Below are 17375 nucleotides of genomic sequence, written 5' to 3'. Positions count from 1 at the left end.
CTTTCACAATGGAGTGGTGCACTAGCAGGACAGTAAGGCCCCTTTCACACTGGGGCGGTGGGGGCATCTGCGGTAAAGTGGCGCTATTTTTAGCGCCGCTTTACTGTCGTTTTAGCGACATTATTTGTCTGCTAGCGGGGCGGTTTTAACCCCCCTGCTAGAGGCCGAAAAGGGGTTAAATACACCCACAAAACACTGCTGGAGCGGCATTTTGCCGGCAGTATCACAGCGCTGCCCCATTGATTTCAATGGGGAGGAGCGGTGAGTTCACCGCTCCAAAGAAGCTGCTGGCAGGACTTTTTGTGACGCCCTGCCAGAGCACCGCTCCAGTGTGAAAGCCCTCACTGGAGTGAATGGAGCCGCTTCTTTAGGGCATTTTTCAGATGCTATTTTTAGCGATGTAGCGCCTAAAGTGTGAAAGGGGCCTAAAGTAAAAAGGCCTGCTAGCAGCACCTTTGGAGCAGTGTATAAACCGCTCCTGCCCATTGAAATCAATGGGACAGCGCAGCTATACCACCGGCAAAACGCCGCTGTGGTGGCGTTTTGCGGGTGGATTTATATAAACCCCTTTTCGGCCGCTAGCAGCCGATTACCGCCGGTAAAGCGGCGCTAAAAATAGCGGCGTTTTACCACTGACGCCTGCACCGCTCCAGTGTGAAGGGGGCCTAAGGCCCCTTTCACACAGACGGACCTTTCAGGTCCGCCTCGGACCTGCGGACCTGAACGGACACTCCATAGACCTCTATGGAGGGTCGGATGTCAGTGGTGACATGTCCGCTGACATCCGACCCACTCCAATCCAAAAAAGTGTAACGGAGGAAAAACCTATTTTTCCATCCCTCTGCGGATCGGATCGGATGACGACGGACTCTACGAGGAGAGCTGCACTCTGACAGGTCCGTCCCTGCACAGTGTGCAGAGACAGACCTGTCATCTGCCTGCTCAGTGGGGATCCACGGAGCCGTCCCCCACTGAGCAGAGCGGGCTCCGTACACGGACATGTCCGTGTGAAAGAACCCTAAGGCCAACGCCCCTTTGTAAAAAAATCCACCGGAAAGTTTGTACAAAGTTGCATAGTGTGTATGAGGCTTAAACACAGGAAATTCAACTTTTCATAACTTTAAAGGTCACCATACACTGGCCAATCAGTTAGATCTTCCATAAATTAGATTCAGTGCAAGAGCCTGTTTGGTTTTCTACAATTAGAAGTAATTCTTACAGTGCATCTTCCTATTAACGCTTTAGCCTAATGCTCTTTTTCCACTATTTCAACCCCAAAGTCATGTGATTTACAATGTGCTTTTTCGGTTTTCCACTACTGCAACTTGTCATGCCACTAGGGACTGAAAAGTTGCGTCACAAGTTCCACCCCATGATTTACAATGAGTACCGTTCATATGTCTGCGACTTCAAGCAGCAGCAACTTCAAAGTAGTCCCTGCACTACTTTGGTCCCACTTTGATGTGACTTGAGGTCCATAGACCTCAACAATACACAGGCATTGCTTCAAGTTTCGGCAAAATGTTGCAGGAAACTCGCGGCAAAAAACACGCAACTTTGGGCTTGCAATAGTGGAAACCGAGCCTTAATGCCATGTCATGCGACTAATTCAAAACATCGGGGAAAAAGTCGCACTGAAGTTGGAACAAAGTAGTGCAAGAACTTTTTTTGGAGTTGCACAATTAGAATGGGGGAACATTGAAATACATGTGTTTTGACTTGTCCTGCGACATCACATGTGTCAAGTCGCACAACAACTCGCAGTAGTGGAAAGAGAGCCTAAGGCCACTTGGGACTGAAAAGTTGCATCACAAGTTCTACCCCATGATTTACAATGGGTACCGTTCATATGTGTGCGACTTGCTTACGCCCATGCCGTATATACAGCGGGCACACATCTTTATTACAGAAATCCATATTTGGCATGGAAATTAACCACTTGCTTACTGGGCACTTAAACCCCCCTGCTGTGCAGACCAATTTTCAGCGCTGATGCACTTTGAATGACAATTGCGCGGTCATACTTAGCCAAATGTTTTTTTTTTTTAATTCCCACAAACAGAGCATTCTTTTGGTGGTATTTGATCACCTCCTTTGTTTTTTTCTTTTGTTCAAAAAAAAAAAAAAAAGAAAAGACAGATTTTTAAAAATAATTTTGTATATTTTTGGATATTTTGATATTAAATTTTGCAAACAGGTAATTTGTCTCCTCCATTGATGTACGCTGATGAGGCGGCACTGATGGGCACTGATTGGTTACACTGATAGGCTTGGGACTACTGGTGGACATTGATAGGTGGCACTGGCAGGTGGTACTGGTGGGCACAGATAAGGCAGAATTGCCTCTTCGGGACCAATGTCCCTTGCACCTAAGCCGGTGATCAGCTTTTACTTTTATCCTCATGCTGTCAGCGTGAGGAGAAAAAATAAACAATTACTGAGCTTTAGTTTACATCATGTGATCAGCCGTCATTGGCTGACAGCTAATCGCGTGGTATAATACTCGGATCTGTGATCAACCGAGTCTCAGTGACTCATTGTGCACTGCAGGGAGCCCGTCCTATGACAGCCTCCCAGAAATTCAGGCCCACGCTGTGGCCGTCGTTTGACTATAGCACAGACACCAAGTGGTTAATAGAAAAACAGGTGCAGATTTCTAGGACTGGCCAAAAATAATGTTTAGAGTCAAAGGCAACTGATGACTTTCTATTAAAGGTCTAAATGGGCCATTAACATGCATCACAATTGAACTTAGGAATGTGTCTTTGCAAAGTTAAACTAATTAAAATCCTTTCTTATTTTTGCTTGGGGATAGACTACAGAGGGATTTGAAGTTGTCAGCTGTCTACACCCCTGCTAGGGTGCCAATTTCTCATTCAAAATTATTCACTTACTGCCAAACAGGAAGTGAAGGTAAAACCCTACCAATGTATGTCCTTGGGGACACACAGGTCAATATAAATAGTTTCCCCATTCGGGAATTTGCACTCTAGCATTTTGCCATGTACATACCAAATTATTATGTATCTTGGGGTTTATTTACTAAAAGGTAAATCCACTTTGCACTACAAGTGCCCTTAGAAGTGCAGTTGCTGGAGATCTGAGGGGGACAAGCAAGGAAAAGTAAATCCAATCATGCCTCTACATGATTGGATGATAAAATCACCAGTACTACCCCTCAGATTTTCATCAACTACACTTGTATTGCAGAAAGGATTTGCCTTTAATAAACCCCAAAATACCTTTGGGGTGGGTGGGTGTTTGGGGTGTACACAACAAAGTGCTAGAGTGCAATTTGCATAGTGGGGTCACTAGTTAGATTGACCTGTGTGTCCCCAAGGAAAAATATTGTTAGGGTTTTACTCTCACTTCCTGTTTGGCTATGTGACAGGAAGCGAAGCCAATTTTAAGAAAAGGGACACAAAGCCCAACCTTACAAAATATTAATAAATAAATAAAAAATAAAAATCCTGATTTCCCTCAAATGTCCACAATTAGAATAGAATTGTCTTCAGCTTGATTTTAGTTCAGTGCTCTAAATCAGTGCTTCTCAACCCTGTCCTCAAGTTCCCCCCAACAGACCATGTTTGCAGGTTTACCTTCATCTTGCACAGGTGCTTTAAATCAAAGTCAATGGTTTTGTATTTTGGACAGCTATTTTAGAGAAGATAAATTTCCTAAACATTTCCTGTAGGAGGGTACTTGAGGACTGAGGCTGAAAACCACTGCTCAAAAAGACAATTGAATACTTACCACTCTGAAATGTTACTTTCCTGGTCACTATCCATGGCAGCTTACGCACAATCCATGCATGTGCTACCATGAAGGCATCAGGATAGTAACTTAAAACTAAAAAAAAAATAAAAAAGGGATTTGTCTAAAGCCCCATACACACGATAGGACTTTGTACAAACTTTACCTTGGATTTTTGTACAAAGGGCGTTGGCCAGAAGTTTGTCTTGCATACAGACTGCAGGACTTTTCCAGCCAACTTTCACCAAATCACGTGGTTTTTCAGCTCTTTACCACCACCCTTTGGTCAACTTCTGTATTGTTGTCTGATATTGAGTCAATCTCTCCGCTTTTATTGGTGAGATTGACACCTTGCGAGCCGGGTTCACCACAGGTAATCGCACAGCACTGTGTCAGCTGCAGATAGCAGTGCCGAGCTGGCTCGCTCATCGGGAAAGGAAAAAATGTTTTTTCCTTTCCCAATGAGCGACAAGCACGGGGATCCGACCTGGATCCCTGCCAATGCCAGGCACTGTGTTTGGTATGAATCTTGAGGGGGAACTCAACGCCAAATTTTAAATAAAAAAACGGCATGAGTTCCCCTCCAGGGGCATACCAGGCCCTTAGATCTGGTATGGATTTTAAGGGAAACCCCCTACGCTGAAAAAACAGCATGGGGGTCCCCCCCAAATCCATACCAGACCCTTATCCGAGCACGCAGCCCGGCCGGTCGGGAAAGGGGGTGAGGACGAGCGAGCGCCCCCCTCCTGAGCCGTACCGGGCCGCATGCCCTCAACATGGGGGGTGGGTGCTTTGGGTGAAGGGGGTGCCCTGCGCCCCCCACCCAAAGCACCTTGTCCCCATATTGATGAGGACAAGGGCCTCTTCCCGACAACCCTGTCCGTTGGTTGTCGGGGTCTGCCGGTGTCGGTGACCCCGCCCCCCTATGACATCACAGCCCCGGACATGCTGGGACTGTGAGGTCATAAGGGGGCATGGTCATGTCATCCTATGACCAGATGTGATGTCATAGGGGGCTGGGTCACCGCCTATATAAGTCATAGCAGAGCGCACAGACAGCATTACAGCCGGTAGGGATGAGCCGAACACCCCCCTGTTCGGTTCGCACCAGAACATGCGAACAGGAAAAAAGTTCGTTTGAACATGCGAACACCGTTAAAGTCTATGGGACACGAACATGAATAATCAAAAGTGCTAATTTTAAAGGCTTATATGAAAGTTATTGTCATAAAAAGTGTTTGGGGACCTGGGTCCTGCCCCAGGGGACATGGATCAATGCAAAAAAAAGTTTTAAAAACGGCCGTTTTTAAAAGAAGAAAAGACGAAGAGAAGAGCGGGAGCCTCCCCCCCATGCCATGGGTGCGGAGCGGCCCGAGGAGAAGAAGATAGAAGACGCCGCGGAGGAGATGCTGGACGAGAACGCCGGAGGAAGAACCAGAAGAGCCAGAAGAACCAGAAGAACCAGAAGATGAAGGAAGATAGAAGAAAGAAGAAGCATTTAAATAAAGGAATTGTCAAAAACTGTCTCTTGTCATTTTTAACATTTTTGACACTTTTTTCGTGAAATGGTAGGGGTACTTATGTACCCCCTTACCATTTCACACAGGGGGGGGGCCGGGATCTGGGGGTCACCTTGTTAAAGGGGGCTTCCAGATTCCGATAAGCCCTCCGCCCGCAGACCCCCACAACCACCGGCCAGGGTTGTGGGGATGAGGCCCGTGTCCTCATCAACATGGGGACAAGGTGTTTTGGGGGGCTACCCCAAAGCACCCTCCCAATGTTGAGGGCATGTGGCCTGGTACGGTTCAGGAGGGAGGGGGGGCCGCACTCTCGTCCCCCCCTCTTTTCCTGCGGCCTGCCAGGTTGCGTGCTCGGATAAGGGTCTGGTATGGATTTTTGGGGGGACCCCACGCCGTTTTTTTTTTTTTTTTTTGGCGCGAGGTTCCCCTTAAAGTCCATACCAGACCTGAAGGGTCTGGTATGGAATTTAGGGGGAACCCCACGTCATTTTTTTTTTTTAATTTTGGTTCGGGGTTCCCCTTTGGGGAACTCCCATGCCGTTTTTATCAATGAACTTCTATGTGTATTGTCGGCAATGCAATAGCCGCGAGTAGTTTTAAATGAGTTTTTTCCTTCAAAATGTCATTTTGCTGTCAGACTGTTCTAAACACAGGAAACATGCGCCCCTTTACAGGCACACTATAGACACCCCCCAGGTACGAAATTTAAAGGGATATTACACTTTTATTGATTGACTTTAAGCATTATTAAAATCACTGCTCCTGAAAAAACGGCCGTTTTTAAAACTTTTTTTTGCATTGATCCATGTCCCCTGGGGCAGGACCCAGGTCCCCAAACACTTTTTATGACAATAACTTGCATATTAGCCTTTAAAATTAGCACTTTTGATTTCTCCCATAGACTTTTAAAGGGTGTTCCGCGGCATTCGAATTTGCCGCGAACACCCCAAATTGTTCGCTGTTCGGTGAACTTGCGAACAGCCAATGTTCGAGTCGAACATGAGTTCGACTCGAACTCGAAGCTCATCCCTAACAGCCGGAGAGAGCGTCGTGTCAACATCTCTGGAGAAGAAGAGGGAAGAAGACGATCCAGATGTCCGGGCTCCTCTGCTAGCAAAAGAGTAGCAAAAGAGCAGAAGATAGCAGAGGAGCCCGGCAGAAGGAAGAAAGCACCAGAGAAGAACCAGAGAGTGCGGAGACGACACCGGAGAGAGGGAGAAGAGGCCTGAGAGACCCCAGAAGTCAGCAGAAGACCCCAGAGCTGCCTAATAAATTAATTTTAAAACCTGTGTAGTGTGTTTTATTTATTGACACTTTTTTCCCTAGGTACCCCGTACTCATTCACATAGGGTGGGGGGCCGGGATCTCGGGGCCCCCTTATTAAAAGGGGCTCCCGGATTCCGATAAGCCCCCCGCCCGCAGACCCCAACAACCAATGACCAGGGTTGTCGGGAAGAGGCCCTTGTCCTCATCAACATTGGGACAAGGTGCTTTGGGGGAGGGGGGGCGCACCCACCCCCATGTTGAGGGCATGTGGCCCGGTACGGCTTATGAGGGAGGGGTGCTCGCTCAACCCCACCCCCTTTCCTGACCGGCCGGGCTGCGTGCTCGGATAAGGGTCTGGTATGGATTTGGGGGGACCCCCATGCCGTTTTTTCGGTGTAGGGGGTTTCCCTTAAAATCCATACCAGACCTAAGGGTCTGGTATGCCCCCAGAGGGGAATTCCCTCTCACGCTGGCCGAAATAGGAAAATGTGTTTTTCTTATTGCAGCCAGCGCGAGATGTACAGTACCCTGTCGCCGAGAAACCAGAGCGATGGGTTAGCGCTGAAAACATTCTCGCGGCCGCGTACTGTATTTTGTACAAAAGTCCGATGCTTTTGTGTACACACGATCGGACTTTGCTCCATCAGACTTTTGTTGCTGGAAAGTTTGTCCATTCGCACAGCCAACATATGTCCGATGGAGCGTACACACGGTCGGATGTTGCTCCAAAACAGCTAATTTGCATGTTTGTTGTCAAAAAGTCAGATCGTGTTTACGGGTCTTAAGACATGCCAATCAGCCTAGTTAAGCTGCAGCTGGGAAATCCGTTGCATGAAAAGAACACACATAAAACATAAAAAATTTAAAACAATTTTATTGGTCCAAAAAAAACCAAAAAAACAGGACTTGGAAAAGAAGCAAGGAAAGCAGAATACACACACATATATGTTAATTTGAGACACTAACAGAATATGTTTGAGGTTTGACCCTTTTGCAGTGTAAATTAACAGGAGTTAAAAGGAGTGTACCCACAAATGGACAGCTATTAACGGGCTCCCGACCGGCTCCTGTAGATGTACGTCGGCAGAATGGCACGCCTGCGCAAAGTAACGTACCCGTACGTTACTTTGAATTTGTGCGCGCCTGCCGCGATCTCCGTGAGTCGGGTTGCGGGTCCCACGGACTCGATTGCCGCAGGGATACCCATGATCTCCTCACAGAGAGGACGAACGGGGAGATGTCGTTGTAAACAGCATCTCCCCGTTCTGATCGCTTCTTGGCCTTTTGGCTGCGATCTTAGTGTCGTGGTTGGAGGGTTTTACTGAAGGCACCAGTTTCACTCGGCCTTGGGGTGTTTCCTTAATTGGTACACCCCATGCTGCTATTGGGTGAGACGCTGCTGGAGGTGACGAGAGGGCGATTGGTGGGCGTGCTCCACCATGGCGGGTCGAGGTCTTCGCGATTCGCTGCGATTTCTGGTTAGGCCAGATGCTAGGACGATGGTGACTCTAAGGACGATCGTTGTGGATCTTTTGATGGACGAATTTGAAGTCAAGGTAAAGGATATAATGTGTTTGCAGGATTTCCCGCAGCAGGGAACTTACGATATTACCTTTTGCTCTTCCGAGGTATGCTGGAGAGTCTTCGAAGAAGCTAAGGTAAAGAAAAGCGAACTTTTGGAGCTGATTGAAGTTCAACCTCTTTTCATGCAGGAGGAGAAGGTGATTACGGTCCATCTCTATAATCCCTTCGCTGATCCAGCTTTAGTGTGGGCTTTTTTGAAAGCATATTGTGTTGACCTAAGGGGAGGAGAAAAAGTATTAAATAAATTTGGTATCTGGTCGGGAAAGTATAGATTTTTTGGGCGTTTTAGGAAGGATGAGGGATCTATAGGTGGAGTGAGGAGACCCCCGGCTGTCTTTACTATTGGAGGGGAGAGGGGATTCCTTTTCTATCCTGGACAGCCAAAATACTGTCGGAAATGCTTCAAATATGGGCATGTAAGTGCTGATTGTGATGAGGGAGTGGTGTGTCGTTTCTGTAATAAGGCCGGTCATGCTGCAAGTGACTGTGATGAATCTAGAGTGTGCGATATCTGCAAAAGAGAAGGCCATTTTGCGAGACAGTGCGAGAAATATCGTGAAGCAAAAGAAACATTTTCTGATATACTGACAAACAAAAGGATCCAACGAAGACTTGACGCTAAAGGGAAGTATTGGCCGAGGCGTGATGGTGGTGTGGGGAGAGGGACTGGGGGGGGACCCGCGGAAGTAAATAATGATGCGGCCCCTTCTGGTGTACCTCGACCAACCACGGCTGATGAGGCTGTGCCTGGAGATGGTGGCGCTCCGGTTGATGGTGTGGGTATTGCTTCAGGTTCTGCTGTTGGAGCGGAGACTGGAGTAGCCTGCCCTGAGACTGGGGACCCATCTTTAGGTGTGGAAGAAAGGGCGGCCCCTGGAGAAGAGGAGGAATCTATGCAGCAGGATGACGTCTCTGATGAAATTGATGTGGCAAGTGGGGCAGAAACCTCGGTATCAGGGCGGAGTGTGTCCCGGTTGATCGGAGATTTGTCGGATAGTGAAGAGGAGATGGATGATACAGAGGGGGAAGAAGAGGAAGAAGAGTTGGAGTGTGGACAGCATTTTGTATCTCCGACAGTGGAGGGGGAGGAGTTGGCTGGTAAAAGAGCCAGAATTGAAGAAAGGGGTTCTGAGAGTGAGGGGTCACTTCAGATTGCCCTATCTGGGGACTCTGAGTTAGAGTCCGCCAGTTCTCCAGGTCCTAAGAGATGGCAGAGGGGAAGTAAGCAGGGAGAGGAGAGTAAGAGTATGGAATGACCCTTCTAATAAGATTCATTATGGCTGGGAAAATCTTTTTCTTCTTCCTTATGGCTTTAACCATCTGCTCTATAAATGTGAGGAGTGTGCAATCTGGTTGGAGATGGGCTGCAGTGTTTGACAGCCTGTCAGAATGTAAGACAGACATTTTATGCCTACAAGAGTGTGGTGTGGAGAGAGTTCCAGACTCTAGTGAATGGAGACATGGGGGGAGTGCATGGTCTCCTGCTTGTATAACAAAATGTGAAGGTGTGGGAGTGCTTATAAAAAATCCACAGGTTGTGATGGTAGCACAAGAGGTGATTGTGCCGGGAAGACTCTTATTGGTTATGCTAGAATATGCAGGATGTAGATTTAGACTCTTTAACTGCTATGCACCTGCAGATAAGCGAGAAAGGAATGAATTTCTTAGCACCTTGAAATTACACTTACCTGGAAGGATTCCGACGATCATAGCAGGAGATTTCAATTGTATTAGAAATATAAGTGACAGAAAGGGTGCTGGAGAGGAAGGTAGACTGGATTCTTCATCCAGGGTATTAAACGAAATAGTGGCTGACTTTAGGCTAAAGGATGTGGCAGTGGAAAGGGAAGGGAGTGATACCTCTCATACATACCTTTCTGATCGTGGTACAGTCAGCTCGAGAATCGATTTTCTTTTTTTATCTGAGTTTGTTGAAGTGAAGAGTTATAGTACTAAGCCTTTTTTATTTTCTGATCATAAAATGGTTTCTGGTACTTTTGTGTTGGAGGAGGGGGTTGCTTTTGGGAGAGGGTTGTGGAAACTTAATACCACGGTTTTGGAGGAGGAGGAGGTGTGTGACAGGTTTGGGGATTTTTTTACACGTTTGGTGAGAAAGAAAAAAGATTTTGGAGGAATATTACAGTGGTGGGATTGGGCCAAAAAACAGATAAGTAATTTCTTTATGAAAATAGGAGTGGAGAAAGCAAGGCGAAGGAGAGAGAAAGAAATGGCCTTAGTGGAGAGATTGCATTTGCTACTAAAGTTTAAAAAAATGGGGGTGGAAGTGGAAGATGAGTTGGAGAAGGTGCGGGAGGAAAGGAGTCATTTTATACAGGAAAAAGGAAAAGGAATTATCTTCAGTGCTAAAGTGCAAGATATGGAGGAAGGAGAGCAATGCTCCAGGTTCTTTTTTAAAAAAGCTCTGGGGGCAAAGAAAGTGGTAAAGAGTGTGTTCACAGGGAATGGGGAAGTGAGTGGGGAGGAGGTGGTGGAAGAGGTGAAGCGTTTCTATGAGAAACTGTATGAAGAACAATCAGGTACTACTAAAACAGAAATTTTGGAGTATTGTGAGGTCCTGAGAGGAAGTTTGGGAAGTGAAGAAGCAGAAACCCTGTTAAATGTTGTCACGGAAGAGGAGGTGGAGGGGAACTTGAAAAGAATGCCAAAAAATAAAACTCCGGGGAAAGATGGCCTCCCTGCAGAGTTCTATGTTAGGTTCTGGGCAATATTAAAGGATCATTTGGTGGAGGTGGTAAGATATTGTGTGGAGACCGGGAATTTGTCGGCATCTATGAAGGAGGGGGTGGTCACCTTGTTGTACAAAAAGGGAGAGGAGCGTGACTTAAAGAACTGGCGACCGATAACCTTACTGAATGTAGACTATAAAATAATATCTAAGCTGTTGGCAAGTCGACTCAGTTTGGTTGTAGGAGGTCTGGTGGGAGAATGGCAGACATGCGCAGTCCCCGGGAGAAGGATCACAGAGAATCTGGCATTACTGAGGGATTTGATTTGTTATGCCCAGTCAAACAACCTTCCATTGGCCGTAGCAGGAATAGATATTGAAAAGGCCTATGACAGGGTGGCTCATCCCTTCCTGTTCGGGGTCTTGGAGCAGATGGGCTTTCCGGATAAGTTCCTGGTGGCCCTTAAAGGATTATATGCCGGCATGACTAGCCAGGTGCTGGTCAATGGTCAAGTATCTGAGCCCTTTGGAGTGAATTCAGGAGTGAGACAGGGGTGCCCCCTGTCACCTGTGATTTTTATTTGTGTTATGGAGCCTCTTTTGCGGCATGTCCAGAAGGATAAAAGTTTTCGGGGTTTTTTTATTCCAGGGGGGGATGGCGCAAGAGTGAAATCCATGTGCTACATGGATGACGTTACCTTCCTTTGTTCCTCTTCAGTAGATCTGAAAAGAGTAGAACTGCAACTAAGTTTGTTCGGGAGCATGTCTGGCCTACAGGTCAATTGGAGCAAAAGTCAAGTGTGTGTGTTGAGCGGGACCTGTAGTACATCACAGGCTCGCTTAAGAACTACAGAAATAATTGAAGTCCTGGGGGTTCAGTATCAGAGGGATACATTGAATCAGTGTAATGCTCAAAGGGTGGTAGGGAAAATATCCCAGAAATTAGACTTTTGGAGGTTGAGACGTTTGACTTTCTCTGGGAAGGTGTTGGTTGTAAAGGCAGTGATATTACCCCTGCTTTTGTATACCAGTTTAATTTTTCAGCCAAGTGTAAAAATTATTCAGAAGATCACTAGGCTCCTTTTTGTTTTCTTTTGGGGAGCAAGGATGGAGAGGGTGTCCCGCATCATTGTGATGAAGGAAGTGAAGCTTGGAGGGTACAACTTCCCGGATGTTCAGAAGTTTATTGGGATCCATTTATGGATTAGTCATTTTAAGATCTTTTCTGCTAATGGGAATGCTGCTAAATTAATGAGATATCTCGCTGGATGGCCTTTGCTTAAATGGGGGTGGTGTGAAAAAAGACCTCAGAAGACCCATGGCTCTAGTACCTTCACCTGTATACTTACGATTACAGCAGTTCTTTTTGCAAAATAAATTGAGTGAGTTGGGAGTTGGTGCAACATCTAAAGTAAATCTTGTAAAGTGGATGAGGAGGGAGGAGGTGGTAACCAATATTATGGGGTTAAGATCTGCTTCAGCTGAGAAATGTTGGGGGAGTTTTTTGATAAAAGGAATAACCAACAGACAAAAAGAGGTTTCCTGGATGGCCCTACAGGGCTGTTTGCTTACGAAGTCATTTTTGAAAGCAAGAGATCTGGTCAGGAATGATAAGTGCCCAAGGGAAGGATGTGGAGGAGTGGAAACTGCAGCCCATGTCTTTTGGGAATGTGAGTTTGCAAAAAAAGTATGCAGAAGAGTGGAGTGTTTTGTGAATGGTGTGGTGGAGGTGGAAAATATGAGTTTTTTGGCATGTTTTTTTGGTTTGGTGGGAGGAGGGTTGAAACAGCGACGAAAGGCCTGGATTTTTTTTGCTATCCTTAAAGAAGTGTTGTGGGATGCTAGGTGTTGGCATTGGAAGAAGAATTATGACATCTCAGAAAAAGACTGTATGAATTTATGTTTGGCCAAATTATATGTTGTGCTGTTGTATGATAGAAGGTGGATGGGGGTGGAGGATGCAAACGTGTATTGGAAGTATGATAGGTGGAGGAAAGAGTTTAGTGGGGGGTAGGTTTGTTTTTACTTACTGTTTTTACTGAAAAAATGATGTCCAGATGATGAAAGGAACGCTGCTCAGTGAAGGTATCGTGAGTTCTTGCTGAGGAAGTGATTCAGTCTGATGGAAAAAAAAAAAAAAAAAAATCTCCCCGTTCTGCCTAGTGACAGTGTCACTGGATCTCTGCTCCCTGTCATTTTTCCTGTTCGCATGTTCTGGTGCATTCGAATTTGCCGCGAACACCCCAAATTGTTCGCTGTTCGGCGAACTTGCGAACAGCTAATGTTCGAGTCGAACATGAGTTCGACTCGAACTCGAAGCTCATCCCTACAGAGCAACACAGATTGGTCTCCTCCCTTTGTGAGTCCCCTCCCCCTTCAGTTAGAAACATTCCCTAGGAACACAGTTAACCCCTCGATCACCTCCTAGTGTTAACCCCTTCCCTGCCAGTCAAATTTATACAGTAATCAGTGCATTTTTATAGCACGGATCGCTGTATAAATGTGAATGGTCCCAAAAATGTGTCAAAAGTGTCCGATGGGTCCACCGCAATATCGCAGTCACAATAAAAATCGCAGATCGCCGCCATGACTAGTAAAAAAAAAAAAAAAATAATAAAAATGCTATAAATCTATCCCCTGTTTTGTAGACGCTATAACTTTTGCGCAAACCAATCAATATACACTTATTGAGATTTTTTTTTACCAAAAATATGTAGAAGAATAAGTATCGGCCTAAACTGAGGAAAAAATTTGTTTAAAAAAAAAAATGGATATTTATTATAACAAAAAGTAAAAAATATTGTGTTTTTTTCAAACTTGTCCCTCTTCTTTTGTTTATAGCGCAATTTGATGTGATCAAATACCACCAAAATAATGCTCTATTTGTGGGGAAAAAATAATAAAAATTTCATTTGGGTACAGTGTTGCATGACTGCGCAATTGTCAAAGTGTGACAGCGCTGAAAGCTGAAAAATGGCTTGGGCAGGAAGGGGGTTAAAATGCCCTGTATTGAGATGGTTAATGTACACACAGCACCCCATATTGACAGAAAAACACAGAATTGTTGACATTTTTGCAGATTTATTAAAAAAGAAAAACTGAAATATCACATGGTCCTAAGTATTCAGAACCTTTGCTCAGTATTTAGTAGAAGCACCCTTTTGATTTAATACAGCCATGAGTCTTTTTGGGAAAGATGCAACAAGTTTTTCACACCTGGATTTGGGGATCCTCTGCCATTCCTCCTTGCAGATCCTCTCCAGTTCTATCAGGTTGGATGGTAAATGCTGGTGGACAGCCATTTTTAGGTCTCTCCACAGATGCTCAATTGGGTTTAAGTCATGGCTCTGGCTGGGCCTTTCGAGAACAGTCACGGAGTTGTTGTGAAGCCACTCCTTTGTTATTTTAGCTGTGTGCTTAGGGTCATTGTCTTGTTGGAATGTAAACCTTCGGCCCAGTCTGAGGTCCTGAGCACTCTGGAGAAGGTTTTCATACAGGATATCCCTGTACTTGGCCGCATTCATCTTTCCCTCGATTGCAACCAGTCGTCCTGTCCCTGCAGCTGAAAAACACCCCCACATCATGATGCTGCCACCATCATGCTTCACTGTTGGGACTGTATTGGACAGGTGATGAGCAGTGCCTGGTTTTCTCCTCACATACAGCTTAGAATTAAGGCCAAAAAGTTCTATCTTGGTCTCATCAGACCAGAGAATCTTATTTCTCACCATCCTTCAGGTGTTTTTTAGCAAACTCACATGAAAGCCCGCATGGTCTTGCACTGAGGAGAGGCTTCTGTTGGGCCACTATGCCATAAAGCTCCGACTGGTGGGGGCTGCAGTGATGGTTGACTTTCTACAACTTTCTCCCATCTCCCGACTGCATCTCTGGAGCTCAGCCACAGTGATCTTTGATTTCTTCTTTACCTCTTTCACCAAGGCTCTTCTCCCAGATAGCTCAGTTTGGCCGGACGACCAGCTCTAGGAAGGGTTCTGATTGTCCCAAACATCTTCCATTTAAGCATTATGGAGGTCACTGTGCTCTTAAGAACCTTAAGTGCAGCAGACTTTTTTTGTAACCTTGGCCAGATCTGTGCCTTGCCACAATTCTGTCTCTGAGCTCTTCAGGCAATTCCTTTGACCTCATGATTCTCATTTGCTCTGACATGCACTGTGAGCTGTAAGGTCTTATATAGGCAGGTGTGTGGCTTTCCTAATCAAGTCCAATCAGTATAATCAAACACAGCTGGACCCAAATTAAGGTGTAGAACCATCTCAGGGAAATCATAAGAAATCATAAGGGAAATCATAAGAAATGGACAGCAACTGAATTAAATATATGAGTGTCACAGCAAAGGGTCTGAATAATTAGGACCATGTGATATTTCAGTTTTTCTTTTTTAATAAATCTGCAAAAATGTCAATAATTCTGTGTTTTTCTGTCAATATGGGGTGCTGTGTGTACATTAATGAGGAAAAAAAATGATTTTAGCAAATGGCTGCAGTATAACAAAGAGTGAAACATTTAAGGGGGTCTGAATACTTTCCATCCCCACTGTACTTAACCCCTCCCCGCCCCCTAGTGGTTAACCCCTTCACTGCCAGTGTCATTTACACAGGAATCAGTGCATTTTTATAGCACTGATTGCTGTATAAATGATAATGGTCCCAAAAATTTGTCAAAAATGTCCGATGTGTCTGCCATAATGTCGCAGTCAAAATAAAAATCACTGATCGTCGCCATTACTAGTAAAAAAAAAAAAAATTATTAATAAAAATGCCATAAAACTATCCCCTATTTTCTAAACGATATAACTTTTGCGCAAACCATTCAATAAACGCTTATTGTGAATTTTTTTTTACCAAAAATGTGTAGAAGAATACGTATCGGCCTAAACTGAGGAAAAAAAATGTTTTTTTATATATTTTTTGGGGATATTTATTATAGCAAAAAGTAAAAAATAATGCGATTTTTTTCAAAATTGTCGCCCTTATTTTGTTTATAGCGCAAAAATAAAAATCACAGAGGTGATCAAATACCACCAAAAGAAAGCTCTATTTGTGGGAAAAAAAGGACATCAATTTTGTTTCAGAGCCACGTCGCACGACCACGCAATTGTCAGTTAAAGTGACGCAGTGCCAAATCGCAAAAAGTGCTCTGGTCAGGAAGGGGGTAAATCCTTCCGGGTCTGAAGTGGTTAAGGATTAAAACAACATTAGGCACAACATCTTGAGAAAGAATTTTAAAAATAAGGCAGCACAGACAGTTAATTCAAAGTGAACAATGTAAAAACAACAAAAATTGCCAACATAAAAAAGATTTCATGGTAAAATAACCACCATCCAAAAAAAAACAACAAACCAAAGTAACAAATAAATTGCATAAAAACACATTTGTTTTGCAACAACATAAAACAAATCAAAAATACATGTGTTAGAAACTCAAAAAACGCACACACACACACGCGCACACGCACACGCACACGCACATACACCCCTTTATATAACATAGGATTGTGTGCTAATGAGGCAATTGCAAACACATGGACAGTCCATGAAACACACAAAATGCAAGTTCACCCAATGTAGAGAGAACTTAAAAGTGAGTACACCTGTTAAGGATGTCCTTAAATTACTAACCCAAAAAACACACTCTGAGCATGCCCAGAAACATCCAAGTAAAGTTCACACACCAAAAGGCACAGGAAAAAAACAAAGTCCCTGTGCATGCTCAGAACAAATGCAGCTAGCACAAAATAAGCCACCTGTCCAAAATTAAGCACATCATCCAGCATGCACCGAAATTACAGATGGAACAAAACACCCCCCAGTTCAGGGGGGCAACTAAAGAGCCTAACATGTGCAATAGTTATACAACAAACACCATTGCAGTCTAAGGGAACTGACTTGGCAATTGTACTAGTCCCCACTTGGCTGGCTTATCTTCTAGTTATTGGCCTTAAAATGAGTATGGGGCCCAGGTCCCCCCCAAGGGACATATATCAATGTCACCATATGGACAACCCCAAAAAGGAAACAAGGAGAAATGCCTTTAAATATGCCAAATTGCTTAAGGGCCAGTTCACACCAATGCAGTCCAGTGCATATTTTATGCATCGAAAATGCATGGAAATTCAGTTATATGGTTTTCAATGGCATAGTTCACACCAGTGCTTGCAGTTCCAGTGCGTTCCAGTTCCAGAAAAAAAGTAGAACATGCTGCATTTTTTCTGCACTGGACTGCACTGGAAAGCTGTAAAACGCATAAAAACGCACTGGAACGCACTTGTCCTTATTTAAGGTTAAGAAAAAAGAGGGGGGAAAAAAGCACTGGACTGCACCAAAAACGCACTGGAACGCATCAAAAACATGCATGCAGAAAAGCACCTGGAACGCATCCGGACTGCGTTTCTATGGTGTGAACTAGCCCTAAGGGCCCTGAGGGCCAGATCACACTATAGAAATGCAGTCCGGATGCGTTCCAGGTGCTTTTCTGCATGCACGTTTTTGATGCGTTCCAGTGCGTTTTTGGAGCGTTTTTTATGCAGTGCAGTGCTTGTTCCCCCC

This window comes from Aquarana catesbeiana, linkage group LG04 (assembly GCF_042186555.1).
Source record: "Aquarana catesbeiana isolate 2022-GZ linkage group LG04, ASM4218655v1, whole genome shotgun sequence".
Classification (NCBI taxonomy): Eukaryota; Metazoa; Chordata; class Amphibia; order Anura; family Ranidae; genus Aquarana; species Aquarana catesbeiana.
This window is presented reverse-complemented; position numbering follows the sequence as displayed.